Source organism: Cyprinodon tularosa, unplaced genomic scaffold, assembly GCF_016077235.1.
Source record: "Cyprinodon tularosa strain WSP-4 unplaced genomic scaffold, ASM1607723v1 ctg1340, whole genome shotgun sequence".
NCBI classification, from domain to species: domain Eukaryota; kingdom Metazoa; phylum Chordata; class Actinopteri; order Cyprinodontiformes; family Cyprinodontidae; genus Cyprinodon; species Cyprinodon tularosa.
Window position 1 is genome coordinate 29,060 of NW_024038159.1, and position 7,411 is coordinate 36,470.

Here is a 7,411-nt window from a genome sequence, read left to right on the forward strand (position 1 = left end):
GGAGACAACTTCCTTTGGTTAATGATTAAAAAATTTTTGCTGACAACCATAGTCTAAATTACAACTACATTTTATGAGCTGGTCTAATCTTTGTGACTAAGCAGATTTCAAGCAGTTATCGTTGTTTAACTAATAATCCTTGGTTGGTTTTACCTTTGATTTGGATGACCTATTAATTAATTAAACTGCCAGCTTTAGTTATTTAATATATTCATAATATGCTGGTAAAAATTGCACAACAGCTAGGATCATAAAAAAAGGCATTAAAGACTCTTCCTTCGAGGGATTTGGGGAAAAACATAACTTTTACAGGAGGTGAAAAGGGGTGTTGTCATATGCAGAGAACCACTCAGAGACCAAGAGTAAAAGTTTAACAGGTTTATTGTAGGTTAGCAAACACTGATGGAGATTGAAACTCAGTGGGGAAACAATGCTGGAACTCAGTGGACTGGTGAACTGGAACCAGAAACTCTAAAGGGGAGATCACAGTTCAGGGACAGTGGGAAAATAGACTGAGGCTTGAATATTGCTGGAGAGACACTCACTTTTGGGGGCCTCTTGGTTTATCCTTGGATCCAGTTTGTGGGGGTTTAATCCAGAGAAGGGGGAACTCATTGGAGAGCGGACAGGCAGACATACGTTGGACCTAGAGGAGTAAAGGAGCGGACTATCACTTGGTTTTCCAGGAGTGGACTTAAAGGGATCATGTGGAGGTTTTCCCCTTGCTCAGTGAGACTCAGTAAATCCTACCAGGGGTAGAAGGTGCAGGCTTATCCAGTAACACAGAAAGTCTTCCTGCCGAAGAACAAAGACAAAAAACAAGTTCAGAGTCAGAGAACAATGCTAAGATTAGACTCTGCTAATCTCAGTTTGGCTAGAGTACCCAATACTGGCAAAAAGGTGGTGACAGCCCGCTGCTCAAGTACTCCTCTGGTAATGACCCAACGAGCCGCAGGTGTGCAGGGAGGCCCAACGAGGATAGGGCACCGCCTGGTGGTGGAGAGAGGAAAGCACAAAAAAACCACCCACACAAACTGGAATCCTAACAGGTGTACCTCAGCCCAGTGCCCAGCAGATTGTGCTTAACGGGAATAAACCTACCGTATATATAATAAATTGTAAATACATATAGGATCAAGGGCAAAATACGAATGTGTGGAAAAATGGGGATATGAATAACTCATGGAGCTATTTGATCTGCTGAATAAAAAACAGATCATTAAAGATGGCATTCATGTGGTTTGAAGAACCTACACAACATGGGACTGGTTGGACAAATACAATTATGTTATTGATCATCAAATCACGAAAATAGCCTCACTTTGTTCTTGATCTATATCTCTAACATAATTTAGACCTCGAACTGAGAAGCCTAGCCATAAAGAATCATCAGGATTAACCTTTTTGCATCCTTACATCTCCATCTGTGGCTCTTGGGATGGAATAAATTAGTATTTACCTACTGCATCCCAGTGAGATTCAAACTGATGGGTATTTCTGGTGCTTTTGTTTAATTTGCTGTAAGAATCTTTAACATGGTGTCTTTTATAAATGCCAGCTGTGCTCGCACTTATGACCCAAAAACGGGAAGATTGTCATTTTCACTGTACGAGTTGGGCGATGATTGTTTAACAGTGGTTTTATAAGATAGGAAAGGTGGCTTCAAAGACTCATCTTACCCATGTGAAAAGCCCACCAGTTCATCACCCCTGTTTTGTAAAAAAGACAGAGAAGTCTTCATAAGAGACTTTAACCTTTTATGAATACTTAGAAGATGAGAAAAGGATTCCAGAAATGTGCTATTTGGAGATTCTGATTCAACTGAGACAATATTTTAACCATTTGCAGAAAAGCACATGAGACATACTAGACATTTTAAGTTGTCATCGCCCAAACAGGCTTGCTGAAGCATGCTGGTCACCTCCATCCTCAGGTTCTGAAACCTGGCAGGGTAGAGCCTGTGGCATTTAGGTCAACACCCATGCCCCCGTTAGATGCTAAGGATCCCTCTCTTCGATGCACTTCAAGCAGTTACACTTCACTTTTCACACCTGCACCTGCTCAGCTTTTATTCTGAGATGGGTTGAGCTTAGTGGTGGATCACTTCACTTGATCAGTCCTATTGAAATAACAGTGACATTCTGTGGCCTGCTGACCCAGACATGTGGCACTGTATCCAGTCTCATTCCAATAAGGGGAATCAGCACAACTTTGATGAGAGAATGATTAATGAGTTAAGACTTGGGATTCTATGACAAATTTAAGGGGAAACACAGTAGGGGTATGAGCTGTACTTAGAAAAACTGTCATCTAGAGCTGTCCAGGAACTATCCAGCTATTAATGTTTAACATACTGAATGTTTTCTTAACAGTTTATTTTTATTGGATATAAACAGAATGTGAGAAAATAGGATCCCTCAACTTGCTCAGGGTTACATGAACCACCCTGCGTCTCTACATAGCAGGTTCAAAGTCTTTTAACTCTTAGAGATCTTTATATTCTTCTAATATGCATTATAATTCCTTACACCGCATATCTAGACTGTGTTTATTACTTTAAGATGGTTCTACTCCTTGATAGTTGCTACTTAACATATATGTGAAAATTTAGAAATTATATGCTTAATACAGGTCATGCAAAATGCATTCATTTGTAACGTTGCTACTGTGACTAATAGCATTATTAATGGCCACACGTCCTGACACTGAGTGGTACTATCAACAACGCCATCAAGGATTGCGGGTGTTATCACGTTACAGTGCAGGCTGCATATCCCAGAGCTATGGATCATTTCACAAAATGATTTTGTTGAGCTTTTTATTTGTTTATTATATTTTTAGGACCTGTGGAGGAATTCACACCAGTAAGAGTGTGAGGAATCCTAGAGTGCTTAATAGTTGTAATTGTATGAGGAAACAACAACAAATAAATATAGTTAAGCAGAACTTAATGGCATCTTTAACATTTAATGAGCAAAAAAACGTATGTGTTTTTGCTACATAAGCTTACTATATTTAGATGGTTTGAAACCTGTCCATAGATTCATGCATTATCCTGCTTCTGTAATAAGCTGATTCTGGCATGTAGCCCAAATGTGTCAATTTCTTGCCGATATTAGATATGTATTTGAAATATCCAACACACCTGAATCTAAATGCTTAATTACCTCCGCCGTTGAAGTCAAGTTGTCCATAGTACTGCAACGGAACTAATTATTTGATTCAGGTATGTTAAAGCAGATACCCATCAAAAGCTACACGACACCAATCTTAGAAGACTGGATCATCCCAGCTCTAGGGAGTCTAATGTGATCATAAACCAGTCATCATGAGCCAGGAGATGTTGATGATCCGTAAAAATTTGCAATGTCCTCTAAGAGCTAATGCATGCATCACTCAGTATTATGGTATTCAGATGTTTACAGCAGTCTGGTTATTATCCAGTAGAGAAATGTGAGGTTGAGAAAAATTTAAATATTAGGGTCACTTTAATTAACACTGAAGTTGACTTAAATGTTTTTTTCATTTTTGGGGAAAGGTTCTCAAACTTTTTATGGCTTTTTTCTGTAAACACAACCTTTAAAAATGAGTGTCCTGTGCTAAACATGACCACAGAGACAAAAATCAGTATGGCGGTCTGTCAGAAATCCACTACACATCTGCTGATCAAAAGGAGAACAGCTTAACTTCTGTGAAATAGACAAAGAAAAAGTAGATAGGCAGCATGCTGCACTTTATTTATGAAACATAATTCAAGCTTTCTTCTCTCTGGTGGAGAAAACTCCTCTACTTGGAGGTTATGATTATTATTTGCCTAAGAGGGGTTTAATTTTCAGCTCCATGGGAATGAGTCACCGGGTTGTAAAAAAAGACACCGCAATCCCACACATGTACACATAATCATCCAGTCCCAATGTAAGTAAGGAAGATAAGATTAACATTCCTGGCTTCCTTTAATATCAACAGCTTTTTTATAGCTTGTCGGATCTTCTTTAGGATTCTAAGTATATTAGGGGTTGTCATCTGTTACTGTTTCTCCAAAAGTCCCAGTTCAGTCAGAAGTTTCCTTACAAATAAAAAGCCCAACAAATTTCAAGTAGCTTTTAAAAGAGAAAACTATCTGGTTTTAATTTTCTTAAAAGTATTAAGGTGGAGAGAGGATTTTCTGTTTAGAGTTGCTAAGGTTTTTGGCATGGGAGCCTGTTGGAGATTGTGTAAAGCGTTGCCATAAACACTTTGTCGGCCTTAACATAAGAGATACATTTAACAAATGAGTCACCGCTGGGACGATTTGGCTCTGAGTGTTTGTGATTCTGTCAACCTGTGAACTTGACCTATATCTCACATGGTGTAAGTAAGAAGCCTGCTGTGCCTCTAAATACGCAGATGGTGCAGCACGCCTTCCAGGTCAGGCTGCCCGCTCCGCACTCTGCCATACACACCTCAGATATGTGGTGGAGTTTGCCTTGTGTGACACCTGCTAGAGCCTAGCAGAACCTTTCCAACAGGCTCATCTGGCCCACTGTAGTTGATCCAAACACCTGCTGTTCTGCCCAGCTGGCATACTGGCTTGGACAGGCTTTAACCATTAAAGGGGAGCCATTGAGAAACTGAGAAAATGTCTTCAATGCAGGGTCTATAGTTGTTTTGTTTAGTTGTTTTTTGTTGTTTTTGTGTTACAATCTTTGGGATATACTATAGGAATATCATGGGACAACTACTGTACTTTCTGTCCTACAGCAAGTCAGAACCAGCTGACTGGGCAGTAATGAAATACAGTACACCCAGGGGTTTCATGCTACAGAAATAGCAACATTTTTCCTGTCACCAAAACATGTTGATTTACAGATTATATTTTGGTGGCAGGGTGAAACTGGTGTGAGCAAAAATAATTATGCTTATTGCTCAGGTGTCATTTAGTATCAACTCAACATGTTAAATATGAAGTACTTGGCTTTTATCTTCCTGATTACTAGAGATTAAACAATACAAGTGGCATTTAGTCCCTTCTAGTTTGTTATTTATGAACCAGCTGAGAATAAAGCTGTAGGGGAACATGGACACGTCCTATCATAGATAGAAGTTAAATTCTTGTTTTTTTGTTTTTTGTTGTTGTTTATAAAGAGTTGTAAATTAAAGTTTGTTATTATTAAGAAACCGTTAAAGAGGGTATATAGGTGTTTTGACATAGATATATTATCAGTTTACAGCATGCAGTTAAATATGTGTTGAATCACTTCAGTTCATTTATTTTACTTGTCTTTCACTGTTACATCTTCTGGTAATGTTGTAAAACACAGGTTAGCATGTTGAGGAATTTGAATTTAAAGAAATGATTCTGTGCTACATTTTCTTCTTATGTTTTGTTTTATGCTTTATTTTTGCCCCACCCTCTCACACTGCATGAAAAGTGGGATTTTCGTCAATATACGGCACTGTAGATTGTCGTGGAACTTCAGGTTAGCGGCAGTTTACGGCAATTTGCAGGCTTCGCCGAAAACTCCCGTAAATTGTCAGAAATTGACGTGGAATTTCTTAGGCAGTGTTCCCCCCATGCCTCCCCCCCATGGAATTCTAGGGGAGGCTTTAACATGTAAATGAACATGCTGTGAGCTATACAAATGCAACCCTGGGTAAGAAAATCTCTGATACAAAGAGATCAGGTATAGCCTCTTACATTTTAGCTTGAATTGATTTATTTAATTAAAGTATAGAGACCAAAACAGATCTTTAGCTGACAGAGCAATACATTTAGAGCAGTAATTATTTTTTTTTAAATTTGCATTTAAGATAAAAAATAAAATGTTGTCTGTCAATATGCTCAATTCACAATTACTTAAGTGGAAAAGTTTCAAGAAATGATTCTGAGATGATTCACTTTATAACATGGCGCATTATCCTGTTGGAAGTAGCCATCAGAAGATTGGTACACTGTGGTCATAAGGACATAGGTCAGCATGCTAAATTGGTTTTAAGTGGCCCAAAGTGTGGCAATAAATATCCCCCAAATAGATGGTAGAAATAGATCAGGCTCAGTATAGCCTAATTATAGACTCTTACATTTTAGCTTGAATTGATTTATTTAATTAAAGTACGCTAGATTACTGTGTATGCAAATGTTATGTAAAAAAAAATACACAAAATAATTTACTTCAAAAATTAGTTTTAATCAGAATCAGTTGGCTGTAATGGTTAATTTTTTTTTTTTAGATTTCCACTTTTTTTTTTTTTTTTTGTTATTGAATATATAAGAAAACAATAACAATCTCAAATAACAAGTCAATAACAAATATTTCAATACAAGAAGAAATATCACAACTCCTGCTTTTGAAAAATAAAATTAAATGCACAGGCTGGAACAAAGTATAAAATAAAATAAAATAAATAAAAATAAATAAAATAATAATAGTAGTTAAAGTAAATTAATCAGTGGGGACTACCAACTGAAATTCTTCAATTAACTCAAACAATTTAATTGCATTTAAATTCTGCATCTTTCTCAGACATCTTTTGAAAAGGGAAAGTTCATTTTTGAGAGCAGAGATTGAGAGGGAGCATTTTGCATAGCGACATTTATGGATATAATACTTTGTTACAATTATTAGAATATTGATTAAAAATTCCAAATTTTTTTTCTTTAATGGATAAACCGAATTGAATGTTTTGCCAGGAAATAAAATCTAAATTTATTGTTTTAGAAGACAGAAAGGTTCGAAGTTGATCCCATAAGTTTAATACTTCTTTACATTCATAAAAAAGATGTTTAGTTGTTTCCAATTGAGTTGTACAAAAGCCACAATTCTCAACATTAAACTAAAATCTCTCTCTTAAAAACTCATTTGAAGGATATATGTTATTTATTATTTTAAATTGTAATTCTTTATATTTAGGAGGAATTGGGAATTTCAAATAATTTGTCCTAATTTTGACTATCATAGATTTCTTAAAATTTTGTAAGAGAGCTGTGCTTTTTGTTCTTCCTGGGTACATATTATTTATAGAATATTGATTCAAAAACTTGTTGTTGCATTTATTATCTCTAATGTCCACCTGCTCAAATTCAATCTTATGGAGACAAACAATTGCAATTGCAAACAATTTATAGGTGCATTACCGCCACCTTCCAGAATGGAGCGACGCGAGCTCTTCTCGCGAGTCCTTCCGTATAACAATGACGTCGTATGTGATTGGAGGAGCCTGATGAGCCTTCGGCCCCATCGTCCAATCACGTGTGAGCTTTTGTGCACTACGTCTTCTCGCGAGACCAGCATATTAGCAGACATGTTTGTGTTACTATACTCAGAAGAGCTTCATCTCCAGTTACCGTGTTTGTAAAATGGATGGAGAAAATAATGGTTAATAGATTAGGATACTATCTTGAGAAGAATAATCTAATTAATGGATATCAATG